The sequence below is a fragment of the Protopterus annectens genome, chromosome 5.part0, assembly GCF_019279795.1.
Source record: "Protopterus annectens isolate FY-2018-M chromosome 5.part0, PAN1.0, whole genome shotgun sequence".
Taxonomy (NCBI): domain Eukaryota; kingdom Metazoa; phylum Chordata; order Ceratodontiformes; family Protopteridae; genus Protopterus; species Protopterus annectens.
In genome coordinates this window covers 1,840,343,854-1,840,362,340 of record NC_056735.1, presented here as the reverse complement: position 1 = coordinate 1,840,362,340, position 18,487 = coordinate 1,840,343,854, and the positions used below count along the sequence as shown (strand labels likewise).

Below are 18,487 nucleotides of genomic sequence, written 5' to 3'. Positions count from 1 at the left end.
GGTATTCACCAAATGCATCAATCCTTATATTGCCTTTTACAGGTTTTGAGGGATACAAATATTCCCGTATTTACACGACCTGCTTATTTAGGTGGCTCTTCCCAGCAGTCTTCTATAGGATCTTCACTTTACCACTTGTCTTTTACAAAGTCAGGGGTTCACCATCAGTCTCAAGAGGTCACTGTTTATGCCCTCCCAGGATCATAGTTTTTCTTGGTTATAGGATTCAAACTATTCCCATGTTGGCTTCTCTTCCTGCTCCCAAGGTTTTCTCTCTCATAGGCTTCTCCCAGTTTCTACTCCCTCTGTCCTGTCTCACGGCCAGGGAGTTTCTCAGGATTCTGGGGTTTATGGCCTCTTCCTTCCTCTTGCTTCCTTTTGCCAGGCTTCATTTGAGGAAGCTTCAATGGCACTTCAAATTGATATGGCTTCAACATTGCCAACCTATGGAGTTCCCTGTTCGTTTGCATCCTTGTCTCAAACGTGAGAGCTCCAGTGGTGGATTCAGCAAATTTTTCTCTATTCAGGACTACCCTTTCTTGCACCAGTTTCTTCTCAGGAACTGTTCGTGGATGACTCAGACCTGGGATGGGGTGCTTCTTGTGGCCCTCTTAAAGCTCAGGGGCCTTCCTTTTCATTAGAGGTCAGATCATATCACTGTAAAAGAGATGAGGGCTCTCTTTCTGTCTGTACAGGCCTTTCATTCCCTTTTTTCCCTTCCCCCTGAAAATCTTCATGGTCAATACCAAAATTATGTGTTATATCAGCAAGCTGGGAGGTAAGAGGTCTTCACTTCTTTGTAAGCTAGCACTTCAGGCCTGGGATTTAGCCTTCAGTTATCAAGTGACTCATCAGGCAGTTTATATTCCATTAGGGCACAATCCTAGTTGCAGACTGTCTGAGCAGGTCCAGAACACAGTCTCATGAATGGATGCTTCACAGAGATGCATTTCTGGACATAGTCCATTGGTGGGTATTCTTTGGGTAGATCTTTTTGCCTCCCTTCTTAACTTCCTCTATTCTGTTCAAGCATACCAAGTCCTCTGGCTTGGAAAATGGATGCCCTTTCTTCTCCTTGAAAGGGAATGTTTCTGCACTCCCCTTCCTTTGCTGCCAAGAGTTCTGCACAACATCAAGCAGGACTCTCCCAAAATCTTGTTGGTGACTCTCTTTTGGACCAGACAGCACTGGGTCTCCCCTTTTTCATCTGTCCAGTGGCAATCACCACAAGTTACCTCACTGAGTGGATGATCTTAGATGAGGCAAGTGGTCTCTTATCCATTCTCACCTGTCTACTCTTCAGATAATGCTGTGTGTGGTAGGGTGTTTTGATCCCTTTTAGGCACCTCTTTTCTGAGGAAGTGCTTCTGATTCTGAAGGAGGCCAGAAAACCCACCACCAGAATATCGTTTATTTCTGAATGGAAAAGATTTTCTGTTTGGTGCCTTTCTTGGCAACAGGATCCCTTCTCAAAAGGGTTTCCTCTGGTTCTTTCTTATTTGTGTTATCTGCATTATGTAGACTAAGAAGCTTTCATCTGTTTGAAAGAAGAAGCATCTGAGGAAGTGCAAAGATATAAACAAAATCTAGAGATTTGTGAAAGGTATATAAAAAAGAAATATGGACATGGGAAAGAAAGAGAGATTTGATATGATGCAATATAAATTCAAAGTTGAAAGCCAAATTAATCAGTACAAAAAAGGCAGCCCGAAAGATACTTGAAGAGAAATACAGGCAAAGGCATCCAGATAATGGAAAATTTCACAATAAAAAAAAAAAAATCAAAAAGACGGAATGTAGAAAGAAGATTAGTAAAGTAGAAGTTAAAAAAAATAGAAGTTGAAATTATGGGATGACTAAGACATGAAGGATTTGCTGTAGAAGGTCTAACACAGGTTACATCACAGTATGATGGAACAAGTCCCCAAAGTAGGGAGAAACAGGGAGACTCGGGAGACATCTGAAGAAAAAATATGGACATGGGAAAGAAAGAGATTTAATATGGTGTAATATTTATGCAAGGGAGAAAGCAAAACTAATCAGTACAAAAAGAGCAGCACCAAAGATATTTGAAGAGAAGTACAAGCAAAGGAATCCAGACATGGAAAACTTTACAATACAAAAAATAAGAAAGAAGGCAAAGAGGAAAGGTAGAAAAGATTAGTAATGGAGAAGTTAAATAGAAACGGAGGTTTTGGAGTACCTGCAAAGTGAAGGATTTAGTGTAGAAAATCTAATCAGAAAACACCACAGCAGGATAGAGTAATGGACATCCAAATTAAGGAAACCAGTAAAACGGGAAGCAACTGATTAGTCACCATATGAAGATAATTGGGAGACTTCCACAGGAAGCCAGTATTAACTTTCAGTTGGAGCTGGACAGCAAGGGGGGAAGGAACAGGAAACTGTGGCAACTCTGAAGCAGTCAGTGTTTAGAGATAGGCTTTTGAGTTCCCATATGACAGCAACGGATGACCTAGGATGAAATTGAAGAGAATGTGCTACAGGAAGATGCTATGAAACTTTCTACAGAGTGCCCGCAGGAAAGAGAACACAAAATGTACCTCAGTTTAGAAGAAAATGAGCCAAAGAAAAGAGTTGCTTGATTTAATAGAGATTAATAGACATATTGAGATCAATGTAAAAATAGACTTTAGAAAGTTAATAAAACCCAAAAAGTTAGTTTGATAAAACAAATGAACACAGTAATTAGGACTGTCCATAGAGATCCATGCGATATAACAGAAGTCGTTCGGCTTTTCCTGGTTAGGGTTCGCCACAGCGGAACTCCGGTCCAGTAATGATTGGCAGTGGATTGGTGCTGAGTTGCCAGCCTGACACCCAACCTTCAAAGAAGGCACACCCATTCACGCACGCACCAACCTGCATGTCTTTAAACATCACTGGACCGCGGGGAGGACATGCAGACTCCACACAGAAGGCACTCGAGCCAAGAAATGAACGGGAGATCCTCTTGCTGTGAGGCGACAATGCTAACTGCTGCACCACCACAGCTATAATGCGATATAACAGAAGTAAACAGAATATATTACTGTGCAGCTGAATCGATGACAGGTAAGTTTCTACCACAAGAACACAGGGTAGTAAGGGAAAGAAAGGGGAGAAATTGAATACCATCATAGAAGTATTGAATAGAGAAAAGTATAAAGCAGTTAAGATCAGAAGTGTCAGTGTTAAGAGTGTAGAAGAGGGAACAGATCAATAAAAATACTCCGAAATATAGATGTGATATAAGCAACACACAGTATTAGAACAGATCAGGATCTATCTTGCACTATTGCAAATAAACTAAAAATATCAGAACAGGAGGAAAAACTTAGAAGATATGCAGATAGATATAAAGGAAAAGTACAAAATAAGCAATTTATTGATGACCCCAAAAAGTTCTATAGAAAACTGGGCAAAAGGAATTGAAAGACCACCCAAAAACGAAGAAATAGATTTTGGAGAAATATCAGTGGAGATCCTATGGAACTTAACAAAGGTGCTAAATGGACAGAAGAAGTAAAAAAAAGAATAAGAAGTTAAAATGTACAAAATATGAAATGGGATGAAGTCACGGCCAGAGAGATTGAAATAAAGTTAAGAAAAGCCACAAAATGAAAACCCCAGGCCCAGATGCAGTACCTAACTTCTGACTAAAAATATTAATATCTTTATGTGAAGATTTAGCTGTGAATAAGAACACCAGCCTGGTTAACAACAGGAAAAACAATGCTCCTACTTAAGAGTGAACCTGCAAGTTATCCTAAAAATTATACACCAATAACTTGCCTTCTGATGATGTATAAACTTTACACCAAAATTGATGCCGACAGAGTTAATATTCATTTAGAAATTATGACAATTGAACAAAAGGGTAATAAAAGAAAGTCATACAGAACAAAGGATAATTTGTTGCTAAATAAAGCCATAATAGAGAACTGTAAAAAGGGGAAGAATCTAAGTATAGCAGGGATTGACTACAAAAACATTTAACAGTATCCCACATTCTTGGATTAGAGTGCTTAAAATGTGTAAGATACACCCTGCACTGATTGATTACATTACAGTGACCATGAAACAGTGGCAGACTATTTTGCAGTTAAGCCATGATAAAGGACAAATTATTATTTCAGGGATAAAATTTCAAAGGGGGATATTCCAGGGTGACTCCCTGTCACCGCTGCTATTCTGTCTTTCCCTTAACCCATTAAGCTGTCTACTTAACAGATTAGGCCATGGCTATAATTTGGCTCCTAGAAAACAAGGTGTAAAGACTTATCTTTTTGTAGGTGATTTAAAACTGTATAGTTTATCAGATGAGGAACTTGAAAGCACAACTGCAAGTGGTTAAAACTTTTTCATGAGATATAAGAATGTCATTTGGTCTTGATAAATGTGCAAAAGCAACCTTTAAAGCAGGAAAGCTGCAGCAACAAAAAAACATCAGTTTGGGACAGAAATATGTATGATATAAAAGAACTTGAGCAAGAGTGAGTGTATAAATATTTGAGAATTGTTGAAGGATCAACAGTAAAACCTGAACAAATGTGAATAAAACTCTGTAAGGAATATTTCAGAAGGCTTAAAGTAATACTAAAAACAACATTGACATCTAGGAACAAAGCCCAAGCTAAAGACCAGTTTGCTCTTCCTGTCTTACAGCTTTGGAGTGATCGATTGGCTCCAAAATGGGTCAGACAGGAAATCAAGAAGGATGATTCATGCTCATCAAATGACTTAAAAAAATCAGTGCATACCAGGATTATACATCCCACGTTCTGACGGGAGATATGGACCTCCGCAAAATTGATTACATGTATAGATCTGCAGTTGTGGGACTGCACACATCTGTTGACTTCACAAGACCCAAATGTAGTAAAAAGTCTTAAACATGAGGAGAAAAAGTCTAAGATGACTTCCCTGCTTAGTTTAGCAGAAGCATATTGGCGTCAAGTGGGAATGGAAATCAAATCAGAAGTAGATAAAAATCAGGTAGCAACTGAATGTGACAAAAAAACAAAAGAAAGAATATAAGGGGAAGGATCAGATGAGAAGGCAAGAAATGTGAAAAATGCATAAATTTAGCTGCAGGTGTAGGAAACTCTTGGAGCAACCCTGTGTTCATCAGGATCGAATGCAGGAATCGTTAAGGAGAGGTGAATTTAAAACAAAAGATGAAAGGTTAATATTGGTGGCCCAAGATAGTGGACTAAGTACACGTTGATTTGCAGAGTCCATTGAACATGCGGAAGAAATGTAGGTTTTGTAAAACAGAACTGAAAACAGTCACACATCTTGTAGCTGGTTGTGATATACTAATGGCAAAAGGATTGTATACAGAAAGGCATAATGCGGCAAGACTGTTGTATTGGTGATTGTGCGAACATTATGGTATTGAAGTGGCTGAAAAACATTGGAAACATGAGCCACAAAGCATCAAAGAAAATGATGTTTATATCACATGGGATCACCCACTAGTGAGTTCAAAAACTAGACGCGAGAAAACTAGATATAGTAGTCCATGAAAAGAAGACAAAAGTAGCATTGATCATTGAAATTGCTACACCCAGTGACCACAGTGTCTTATGTATAGAAAGACACAAAGTCATAAAATACTAAGATTTGCAGGCAGAAACAAGGACATTGTGGAAGAATACCCAGTGTTCCAGTAGTAGTATGGGCAACAGGTCTTATAAAAAAAGAATTTACAATCGTACTTGGATACGTTACCAATATATGTAATTCCATATGAATTGCAGAAAGAGTCATTACTCCGCACATTGGGGGTGCTGCGAAGAGCACTTTTTGCTAACTTCAAAGATTGAAACAGTATTCATTCCATGAACTTTAATCATACTTTGACTTGGGAATGGGGTCCATTCCTGTCATGTTATTAGAAACCCCAAAAACTTTGAGAAATTAAAAAAAGGGTTTCCTCTGGTTCTTATTTGTGTTAATCTGCTTCATGCTGGCTTGGTATATTCAGTTCAAGCTCACCTGTCAGCTGTCTCTGCTTGTCTGCCCTTGAACCTTCCTTCGGCCTCTCGGTTTGAAGTCAAGCCATTTCTCAAAAGTGTCCTTCATATCAGGATCCAGAGAAAGCCTTTTCCTCCTCCTTGGGACCTCGGTTTTGTCTTTGAAAAATTGAATCTGGCTACTTTTGAACCTGCTAGTTCAGCTTCCTTGCAGCTTTGTACTTGGAAGACTGTTCTGTTGGCTCTTTCGGCCATGCAAGTGTCTGAGCTACAGGCTGTTTTGGCCTTTCCTCTTTTAATTTTCACAGAGTTAGGGTGTCTCTTCATACTAATCCTTTTATGCTAAGGGTGGTTAATAAGTTGTCCCTTAATCAGTTTATTCAGCTTTTTTTTTTCTTCTCCACAGTCTGCCATTATGAAGGTTCTCCACATCTTGGACTTGCATACACGGCTCCGATATGCAAACAACCTTTGTTTTATCCAAATAGTACATGAGCAACTTTTTTCTTTTCATCCTAGGACATTTGGTTTAGCTGTTTCTAAGCAAAACAGAAAATGTCTTTCTTCATCTGTAAAGGCACATTCTACTTTAGTGACTGCCTCTTTTCGTGTCTTTTTCAAGGATTGGACACCAATTCCCTTCTTGAAGCTGCTGTTTGATCCTCTGTTCATACTTTTATTAAGCATTGCAAACTGGGTGCTCTTTCCAGGTCTAGGGCAGGTTTTGCCAGGGCTATTCTGCATTTGATTTGTAGAGGGCTTTTCTGAGCCTTCCTCTTCTCCGGTTACTTCTTAGCTCTTGTACTCTCCCTTATGCAAAGAATACTGCAACAGCTGTATGGAAAGACATAATACTCTTGTGTAAAAAATTACCATAAGATTAGATGTCCTTCTCTTCACCATTGTAGTATTTAGTCTCCCCCCCCCCCCGCACCTCTCCACCTCCCATTGTGGATCTGCCTCCCCCTGTCTTTTGTTACTCTCTTGGCTGAGGGGCTCTTCCTTTCCCTTGAACTTTTTTTCTTGACATGTTCTGCATTGTCCTGGGGGGGGGGTATTTTGCTCCTCCTGGGGCAGTTCAGTTAAGAGAATTTGCATCCATATGTCACTTTTATGCCCTACGTAGAGAGCATATCTGTCGCATATGATACCTATAAAATCCAAAGGCTTTGGTATACTGGCCAGATGTTGGGCTATCATTAGCAGGTGATCCCTTCAGTGAATAATACTGCAGCAGTGAAGAGAAGGCCATCTACTGTAATGGTAAGATTTTACACAACTGTACTTTCATCACCACAGCTATTCCAGAAGGTGCTAAGAATGTGGACCACAGTAGACACCAGGAAAAGTGATAGAGTAAAACTGGTGTATCATCCCTCTGTGTATACTATGTTTCTTGTTTTGTGCTAGCATGTTTGAATCCTCCTAATGATATATTGCTGTACTAGCTAAAGCTGTTACTGAGAAGACATTTAAAGGGGGGATCCCATGAAGGTGATAACAAATCCCAGGAGGAGAAACCTATTATTTGAGAATGTTTATTACGAGCACGGAAACAACAGTGGGTAAAAACAAGTAGTGCCAGATAAAAACAAAAGAAAATTTGTATGTGATGAAAGAAAAGAAATATGTACATTTTTTAAGATGAAATTTTCTACTATTTAAATTGTCTTTTGTAATACTGTTTATACTCCCCAGAAACCTGGTGGTCGCGGTACCAGGAGTGTAATGAAGTAAAGGATTTAAAATGCTATTTTGTTTATAAATGAGGAGTGCCATGACAGGAGGCAGAGCTACAGAACAAGAAGAGCAACTGTCATTGGAAGACTTCCAAGATGTCTGCGCTCTCATTAGGTTTGTTATAGCTCTCCCAGTGCGAAAACTGCAGTTGTGACCAAAAAAAAAAAAAACAACAAAGCGATTAAATCTGATATAATTCAGATGTTATGTAGTCCAATCTCGCTTACATTCTTACCCGTGGGTTCAGAGCCGAATATCGGCTCCGACTCTGCCAAACTTTTCTAGCTTGAAGTCTTCTATTGGCTGGGCTAAGCAGGTATCCCATGCTACACTGCTACATATCCCCAGATCTCGTTTGCCACTCGTGTAGCTCGGACGTGGTCTCGCTCTTGACTGTGGCTAAGTACCCTTTTTTCTTGTTATTATGAGAAAACTTGTTACAAACAAAAAGCTATTTTAATAGCTATTTCTAATTGGTGTTGTGTTGATATTTCTGTAGTGTGATTGTGGTTTGTGGTATTCCACTAGCTGTTCTATCGGGGTAGGCCCGTTTTTAGTTAGAGGACCTAGTCATTCCCTTTTGTCCTGTGTTGTTTCTCTTCTAAAACCATTTTAGTCAGAGGTTTTTAGCCCTAGTCGTCTCAGTGTGTGTCCCTTCTGAGGATTGTGTGTTGTGTAAAAACTTGTTAACACGCTTAGTGGTGTTTGCGTGTCTGTGTTGTTTTTCCTGTCAGACAGTGACTTATTCATTGTTGTGGTATTTGTGATTACTTGTTTAAAGTATGTCCAAAGATTCCAAGGAGCACAAACCTTCGGGTTTTAAAAATGCTCTGTGTGGTTACAAGATGTGCATCACTGATGGACATTCTGTTTGCGTTTATTGCCTGGGAGCAATCCATCTGCAGGAGTCCTGCAGCTTCTGCCATGCTTTTAGTCCCAGGGTGCTTCAAGAAAGAAAGAATAAGCTAATTCTAAAGGGACTCTTGAAACCCTCATTTGAAGAGGCCATGGATTCTGCTTCCAGTTCTAAATCGAAATCCTCAAAGTCAAAAAAGAGATCTCCAGCTCCTTCAGTTTCCGTGGAGCCACAGGAGAAAGTCACAAAACTTGCTTCGATCTCCTCGGCTCCACTGTCCTTGGGGCCGCAGGAAGTGTCGGTGTTGTTGGAACCGGTGTCGGCTCCAATTATACTGGAACCTCCTCGGAGCCAATCGTCCAGTATTAGACCAGTGTCACCTGAGAGGAGATCTCTATCTCCCTCCCTGTCCTCCAAATCCTCCAGGACTCTTTCAGATGTGGATGTCGAAAGGGTGGTGCAGAGGCTCCTCCAGTCACCGGTTTTGGCAAAATTGTTTTCGGCTCCGTCCCAGTCAGCTCCGGAGCCCGTCCTGATACCTTCTTTGATCATTCCTCCTCTGAACGCATCTCTGTCTTCGGAGCCAGAATGTTCCGCTCCATGTGATGTTCCTAGGTCGGTTCTGATGGCCCCTCTAGGCCTATCAGTACCGACGTTGGCTCCGACCCGTCGGCGCCGTCCACAGGGTTCAGTACTTGGGATTCTTCAGTCGGGCCCGACGGGGACACCGCGGGACACATTTTGGTTCCTAGTCTCCCGCTCGGTGCATCGGCGCGAGGAACCCCAACTCCTGTCATGGTCCTCAGAGGCTGGCCGGTCCTCAGACTCGGGGGGGGGGGGGCCTGCCTTTGAGGCCATGGGGACTGCGCTGGCTAGATCATCAGCTACATCATGCGGGTCGGTCATTCTGTCCCCTACCACTCCGGTCAGAGCCTGTGATCACCACCTATCTGTAGACAGCAGAGCCCCAAGGCCTAGGGATACCCCCACGAGTGGTCCCCAAGTTTGAGGGCCCTTCAGAGTTCTTGCCTGAGGAGCCCCCTAGAAAGAAAACATGCAAGAGGAAGCATATAGACTCCCAGGATGAGTCTCACCTCAGATACTAATCTCGAGGAATTGGAGGGGTCCCCCAAGTCATCCTCTGATGATTCTTTCTCCGACATCCTGGAGATATTGAAACAGAGGTGACTAGCCGTCCAAAGCCCCCTCTGAGGAGGAGTCTGTCTTCTTGGAGGCCTTTGGTGCTCAGCCCTCCACCTCCTGGGTGTCCCCACTCTTTGACGAGCTCCTGGATTTAATTTGTAAGAGGGTGTGGGAGAACCCTGATTCTGTGGAACCTGCACCCAGGAGACCCAATAAATTTCTTTCTGCTCCCCCGGGTAAGGAGTTTTTGTCCAAAGGAGTCCCTGTGGATGCCATGGTGGTGGCGGCGGCCACTCAGAAGGAAGTAGCAGAGACTTCTTCCTCCGTCCATCCTCCTAACAAGGAGTCTAGGACCATGGACCGGTACGGGAAGCGTACCCTCTCATCAGCAACATTTACCTTATGGTCGCTGAACTTACCTGTCTCATTTTACTCTGCTCCAGAGAGATCTCCTCAAGGAGTTAGGAGATACTCTTGCGGGTAACGTGCCTGAGGCGGTGGCCCAGACGGTTAACGTCCAGGTGTCTACCCTCAATTCCATCATTAACTCCTCCATGCGGCTCATTTCATGTGCAGCCGAGGGAGGGAGTAGGGCAGCAAGCTCAGGAGTCGCCCATAGAAGGCAAGCCTGGCTGCGCCTTTCTCATTTCGCGGAGGCCTTCAAGTCTTCTTTCACTGATGCCCCCTTTGATGGTTCTTCTTTGTTCGGAACCAAAGTGAAAGACACCCTCACCAGGTGTGAGCAAGAGGGAAAGACCCTGTCTGCTGTAGGGGTCCATTTTTCCCTTCCCTCTAGGCCTTACCCCAAGGCCCAGCGGGGTGGGAAGATGTGGTTCAAAAAATCACAGAGGTTTTTTCCTGGTGCACAAGGTGAGTCCCCCTCCAGAGGCAGAGGAGGGGGAGGTTATTCAGGGAGAAGCCGCCCTAGAGGCAGAGGGGGGGCCCCTGCAATTCGGGAGACCACGATTCCTTTCGCGGCTCTCCCTACTGTCGTTCCTGATGGAATGCCCGACTGTGCATTTCCGGAGCCAGTCAGGGGTTGAATATCGTTATACCCGGAAGCCTGGCAAAGTATCACCCAGGACCAATGGGCATTACGAATAATTTCCGGAGGTTATGTCATCCCCTTTTCGTCAGACCCCCCCCTCCAGTCAGGAAAATCCTGGACGTTCCACCCAGTCAAAGGGATCACGCAGCTTCAGAGGTTTCAAAGCTGCTAGGAAAGAGAGCCATCCAGCATGTCCCCTCAGACCAGATTGGATTAGGGACTTACTCAAGATTCTTTTTGGTGCCGAAAAGAGCAGGGGACCTGAGACCCATATTAGATCTCAGCCAACTGAACTATGTCCAAAAGTCCAAGTTCCATATGGTCACACTACAATCGATTCTCCCATTGTTGGGAGAAGTATGGACGTGCTCCATCGACCTCAAGGATGCTTACTACCATGTCAAAATGGACAGGGCATCCAGGAGTCGCCTATGCTTCTGGCTGGGAGCCAGTCATTTCCAGTTTCGAGCCCTGCCCTTTGGTCTCACCACAGCCCCCAGGGTGTTCACCAAGTGTATGGTGGTGGTGACAGCTCACTTGAGATGTCTAGGATTCCAAGTGTTTCTGTATCTGGATGACTGGCTCCTTACCGCCCCCACCAGGCATCTACTAATCCAAACCAGGGACGCTACCATCACTCTCTGTCAACAGCTGGGCATAACACTGAACTGGGAAAAGTCTGCCTTATTTATAGGTGCAGAGTTAGACACCATTCAAAGGCGAGCCTTTCTACCGCAGGTAAGAATCAGAGTCTTACAGCAACAGGTGCATGCCCTCCTTCCCCTGACGAAAGCAAAGGCAAGATTGGTTCTTCAACTCCTGGGGACTATGGCAGCAACAATTATGTCGGTCCCTCTAGCGAGATTGCACATGAGGCTCCTTCAATGGCTCCTCTTTGCTCAATGGTCTCTCCAAAAACTTCCACTTTCCCACCCTATTTTGCTCACGGACAGATGCAAACAGGATCTCAGTTGGTGGCTTTGCAGCAACAATCTGGACAGGGGGAAACCATTCGTTCCACCAACCCCGGTTGCCACAGTGACCACGGACACCTCCCAGATGGGCTGGGGGGGCATTATCTCGGCAGGACAGTCCAAGGCATGTGGCAAGATCACGAGATACATCTGCATATCAACGTTCTAGAGATGAGGACGGTGCTACTTGCGTTGCAGGCACTTCAGAGCTTTCTACCTCTAGGGACTATTGCAGTACACTCTGACAACATGTCAGTGGTATGGTATCTGAACAAGCAGGGGGAACCAGATCATACTCCCTGTGCAGAGAGGCCATGCGAGTGTAGCAGTGGGCAGTATCTTCCCAACGGTTTCTGGTGGCAATGCACATTCCGGGGAAGTCCAACATGATAGCGGACAGGCTAAGCAGAGCTATTCTGATGCCTTAAGAGTGGTCCCTGAATCGTCTAGTTGCAGAACGAATCTTCAGCAGATGGGGTCAGCCTTGCTGCGACCTTTTTGCCAGCCCCCTCAATGCCAAATGCAGCAGCTACTTCACGCTGATCCCCCCACAGGGGGAGTCACCCAGGGACGCTCTAGTTCATGATTGGCCCTCCGGTCTGCTTTATGCTTTCCTCTCCATTTCCCTTGCTATCAAAAGTGATTCAGAAAGCACAATCCTTGAGAAGCAGAATGATTCTCGATTGCTCCACACTGGCCTCATCAAGTCTGGTTCCCTTTACTCCATCCCTACATTGTGAACACACCTTGGATTCTGGAACCACAACCAGATTTACTGACACACATGTCGGGACAGTTCCACTCCTCTCTGCGGACCCTCCCGTTGACAGCCTGGCTACTCCACTTCCGTCGTTAGTTAGGCTTCATCACTTTTCACCTGAGGTAGTTCATATTTTATCTTCCTCTCATAAGCCCTCTACTGGGAAAATTTATTGTAGCAAATGGAAGAGGTTTTCTATTTGGGCTCATACCCAAGGAATTGACCCTTACACAGCCCCAATTGCTTCAGTCTTGGAGTTTTTGTCTATGCTTTTCCATCAGGGCTCAGCGTCGGCTACCATTAAAGTTCAATTGGCAGCGATTTCTAACTTTCATGTTGCTAATGAGCCTAGTCTGATGGCTCACAGACTCTGTAAGGCTTTCCTGAAGGGCACTCTATTACTCCGTCCTCCAGTCTCAGAACCTATCATGCCCTGGAATCTAAATTTTGTCCTGCTTTCGAGCTAGAAAAGTTTGGCTGAGTCGGAGCCGATATTCGACTCTGAACCCACGGGTAAGAATGTGAGGCGAGATGGACTACATACATCGAACGTTATGGTGAGTACATAACTTCTTGTTACTCACTTGTACATTACATGGTCTGGATGCCAGCAAAGACGAATATGGAGAAGGTAATAGAAAATCAGCTACAAAAAGAAGAGAAAATTCTACCTGGAAGGATCTTACAGCTGTAGAACGAAAAAGCATTTGAAAAGTTTCAATATTGGTACATGAGATGGTTTCCAATAATTTAGATTTCAACATCACCACAATCAACAGAACATACTAGAGGGACAGCTTCATAACCCAGAGACTGCCCATGCTATGGAATAGAATTCCCATACCTGTCAAGCAGAGCTCCTCGCTGACCCTCTTTAAGAGAGATCTTGATGAGTGGATGGGAAATAGAAAATTCACCTCGGGGAATAATTCCAGTGGCTCTACTCAACAGAGGCACTGGGAACTAAAGTAGGGTGGCACTATGCCAGGGTAATCCTATGGCTAGGCTTCTAAAGGCCCCAGGGCCATTAGCCTAGTACACACCTATGAACCTAAAAAGTCAAACACATTTAAAATAAGTGAAACAGTAAAGGAGAATCTGTACAAATAAAGCTGCTTCTACTTTTTCAGTCCTTTAACTAGCTGTTCAGATGAGCTAATAAAACTGCAAATATCGGCTGAAATGAAGAAAAAGCTGACCGGAAGTTGGAGTAATGAAAGTGATGATGATCTGGGAGGTTTTGTTTAAACAGTAATTTTAAAAGGTGGGAAGTACAAGCATATTGAAAGAAAGCTGTGATGGCTATATAACTTAAGAGGGCAAACACCCTTCAGACCCAGCTACATTTAGACCATTTTCAATTTTAAACCCTGATTATATTATGTTTCTTTATACTAGCTAAGGGAATGGCATAGGTGTTGTCAGCATTCATATATATGAACCTGTGTGCGCGCTGTGGGAGGGAGGCAAGGATTTGACAGCGTTAACAGACCAGTGATGATCTAGAGGGAAGACCAGTGATGATCTAGAGGGAAGCAGACTGTAAGAAGGTGTCCTTGGTTCTTGATGCGACAAAAGAGTTGGCTGGGAGTTTGAGGACATTGGACACATGTACATTCCTTGGTACAATAATAGGGTTCATTAGGAGGATATATATATATATATATATATATATATATATATATATATATATATATATATATATATGAAGGATCATTGACGTAAATTAAGGTGGGGAGGATTTCTCTCCAACAAACTTTGTTTGAACAGAGAAACCAGGCATGAGTATTCTCTCTTCCATTTATTTGCTTTATATTTAGAGTTGCTGGCAGAGAAAATAATTGACTCTCAAATTCAAAGACTGAGCTGGCAAGGTACTCAAGAAAAATAAGCTTGTTTTGTGTTTGATGAATCCAGAAATGGACATTTCAGTTTTGTGGAACACTTTGAGACCATTTCAGGTCATTTCTAGATATAAAACTAATAAAGATAAAACAAAGGCTACAGTGATTAACTACATACCCACACATGAATTGATTCAGTGATACCCATATTTATGGAGTCATGACAAGATGAATCATTTAGGTGTGTGGATTAATGGTAGCTAAGGATATGTAACTGAACAAAAGGTAAAAAGTCCGAGACACGGAAAACCTTTTGTTTATTGGTATGGATAGTAAAGTACACGCAGTGAAAATGTTTAGTCCTTTTAGTTTTATACACAGGTCCGGCATATTTTTATCAAACAGATGAGAAGTTGTGGACAATAATTCGCAAAAAGTTGAAGGATTTTATTTGGGAGGAGAAGAGAGCAAAAGTTAATTCCACCCATAGATCATGGCTGTTGAGGATTACCTGATCTAAAGGGATACTTTAGAGCTCTGCAGTTAATACTTGGATGTAACACAAGCAGAAGGTTATAAAGCAAAGTGGAAGGGGATGATGATGAAATGGGGAGGTTTGAGAAATAGGTCAAGGGTAGGATTTTGGATTCAGATCACTAAGGAGAGTAGTAAACTCACAGAACATTACATTCACAAGGATGGTCGATTCTACCAGTGCCTGAAACCATTCTGTGATAGTTGGGATACCAAACACCACTATACCCAAAACAAATGCCAAACCCCAAAACCCCCTACTGCTCTGAACCCAGAAACAAGTATTACCATGGGTCCAGAAGAGGGGCAAGATTGGACAGTTGCTAATGCTGGTTTTCAACATTCCGACATTCGGGATATAGGAATCGTGTAGATGGACTCGACCACGTGTGGTGGGTTATTTATAGAAAACCCATTCAGGAAGAAGCAGAAAGTATTCTAATAACTAAGCCAACAAGGGAATGGATAATAAGTGTACATAAAACAGACAATTTACTGGAGAAAATTAACAAATGAACCAAGGTACTGGGAGCAAATAACTAGAGAGGCAAAGTTAACGGAGTGGAATGAGGCGAAGAAGTTTGGACTGCAGATTGGAGACTGCCTTGCATATCAGGGATTGAACCGAATATAGGCCAAGGAGTTGATGCATAGGGGAGTGCTAAGTGCAAGACCAACTATTGTATAGTTTTTAGTAGAGTGTAGAGCAGAAACAGGTGTTTAAAGGATAATTAGTCGGACATGTAAAATAGTATATGATGACTATAAGAATCACACTCAGAAGAGGTTGGAAAAGAGTGGGAAGAAAGATGAGAAAGGCAGTTTACCAAGGAACATTGAAAAGACTTGTGTATGGCTCCCAACTATGCAACATCATCCAGGAAGTTTAGGATTTTTGCATCTAAGTGTTTACATATTTTTATACCCTAAACTGACTTCAGAGAATTTTCCTCAGGTAAATAGCAAATGCTGGAGATGTGATGGGAGAGAGTTATGTTCTGGCAATCTAGTGAGTTGGCAATTTTTAAAAATTCTGTGCAAAGTGCTTTTTTATCTGTTTGTTTATTCGTGTTTTGACATTTGGTTACCAGGAAAGTTCCACTGTATGAGTCCATTTTCAGAGGAGTCCCCTGGAAGAAAAGCTCCAAAGTATTACAAAACATTTTAAGAATTTTTATGATTTTCAGAAATACTACAACATCTACAGTTTATTATACCAAATTAGACATAATATGAAAGAATTGGTTAAGAATAGATACAAATTATATGACAATGATTTAATATTTAGAGAAATTTTAGCCGGTTTATACAGAAATTAAAGGGAAGGTTGTCTAATGCAAACAGAAATTGCAGTATGAAGTGAGAGGAAAAACAGACTTATGGTATATTTAGAAAGAGAGCCAGGGCAGAAATTTAATAGAAGTAAGGGGATGAGTGAAGAAGGGAGAGTAAGAAGGTGCAAGATATGAAGAGGTACTTGTTCACGTTTAAAGATCTAGTTTATCCTTGTGTTGAGTGAGAACAGAGCAGGAAGCAATGCAAGGATTTATTAGTAGGGGATATGAAGCTGAATTATTTACTAATATTAAACAGAATGTTATTACATTGAGTCTCTAGCTAGACCCTGTTTTGGGGACAACTCTGCAGCAATGTATTCGATAAACACCCGGAAAGATGTTATACAGTATATTGCCACCTGTAGTACGTTTAGTGAGGGCATAGAGAAAATTATATCTGATAATTGGGGCATTTTGACTACTATGCTTGAATTGTGTAGGTTTGTTACTGATATACCTGTGTTCACCTATCGAAACTGCTCCAACCTTAAAGTAGTTATAAAGATCTTCATGGGCATATTTCAACCAATCAGTTAAAATTGGCACGTTCCCATGCCATAATTGCTGCTGTTACAGTTCTGTTGAACAGAGTTTATCATTCACACACCCTTTAATAAATAAAATGTATACCTTTAAAAGCTTTGCAACTTGTGATACCAGTTATGTGATGTATCTTGCAACTTGCAAAGCAAGTGCTAGTTTCTATGTTGGAAAATCTGTAAGAAGGTTGAAAGAATTATTGAGCACAACTCTGATATTAGATGGAAAATAACTAATTCCCTGACTTAACATTTTGAGGAAGCTGGTTCATCACATAATTTTGTTTTTAGGGTTATAGATACTATTATGTAAAGGTATTAGGAGAGGTGATACAAGTAATATACTTGGGGTTAGGGAATATAAGTGGATTCTGCAACTTCAGGCTGCTGTTTCACCAGGTATTAACCAAACTGTTAAGTTAAAGCATATCCTTAGATTTAAACAGGTATGTCTTAGTAATTTATATGTTGTACCTTTAAGATTGAATCATATTTTGCTCTGTTCTAATTTTGTGAAAGGATTTTTATAGGCTGAGTGTTTTAGTGATTGTATATAAATATGGAAGAAACTTGATTTTTTTAGCACTGAGGAAGGGTTCTTTTACCTGAAAGCTTTGCATATTAAAAGTGTTTATTGGTACGTTGTGTTCATTTACTTTTTGATTTTTTGCAAGAACAGAGATGGATTTTGGCTAGAAATTCTTTCAGAATGGTTTTTGAAAGATGGAAGGGGGGGGGGGGTATTTTCCTGAGGCCTTAGCAATATGTTTTGAGTATAGATAATGCCCAGCAAATTTGATAGGTTTGTGGACAGACAGGAGTTTTTGGTCATTGGGTCATAATGACAGATTAGGAACATAGTAGTATAGAATGGTATTTAGTACTGGACATGCAGATGGATGCTGGACGATTTTATAGGTGGTAAGAATCCTTTGTACATGTTGATAGGGTAGTTCTAACCTAAATTTAGGCTTCTTAGTGCTATGCACTGATGGGTTCTGAAAGGGGCATTTGCTGCAAATTTGGCAACTTTGTTATAGCATTGTTCAAGTTTTGATTTTTGTGATGCCTAGAGGGTTGGGGGGGACAGAAGCACCATAAAGAAGTGTGGGGAAGAGTAGAAGTCTGATGTGTGCAGGGTATTATTGAGAATGTTAAAGAGGGAGGGGTCCAAGGATAGAGCATTGTGGTACACTGGTGGTGACTAGGAGGTATGGAGAGAGAATAGAGTGCCATTTTAATGACTGATAACCTATTGAACAGGTAGCTTTTGTACCATAGAAGGTGAGACCTAGTGGGGACATTTATAATGGAAGTTTGCTCTGACAAACTGTGTCAAACGCTTTAGACAAGTTTATAAATAAGGAGGAGACTCGTTTGCTATTATCTCAAGCTTTATTGACAGTGTGTATAGATTAGAAGTACAGTGTTAGTACTATGGGAAGGACAGAAGCTATGTTGTTCAAGTGATAGGAGTTTTTCCAGTAGGAGATGGCCTTGCAATTGTTTTTTGAATACATTTTCCAATGATTTTGCAAAGGGAGGATAAGATTGCAATGGATCTAAGCTTAGTAATGTCTGTTGAATTTCCTCCTTTGTGCAGAGGGATGATGGGTGGATTTTTCCAAAGAGAGGGAATGTGACATTCCTGGATTGACCTATTTATAGGGATTGAGACAGGAATAGGTAATGCTGTTGGCTGCTATTTTAAGGTATTCACTTGGAAGGTCA

The 18,487-nt window shown here is 41.8% G+C and overlaps 1 protein-coding gene across 1 annotated transcript in view; it reads left to right on the top strand.

Moving 5' to 3' along the window:
* Positions 1–18,487, top strand: part of LOC122802423 (phosphatidylinositol 3,4,5-trisphosphate 3-phosphatase TPTE2-like) — a 1,666,738-nt gene that overhangs the window by 1,417,989 nt on the left and 230,262 nt on the right. The gene's annotated exons all lie outside the window — the stretch shown is intronic.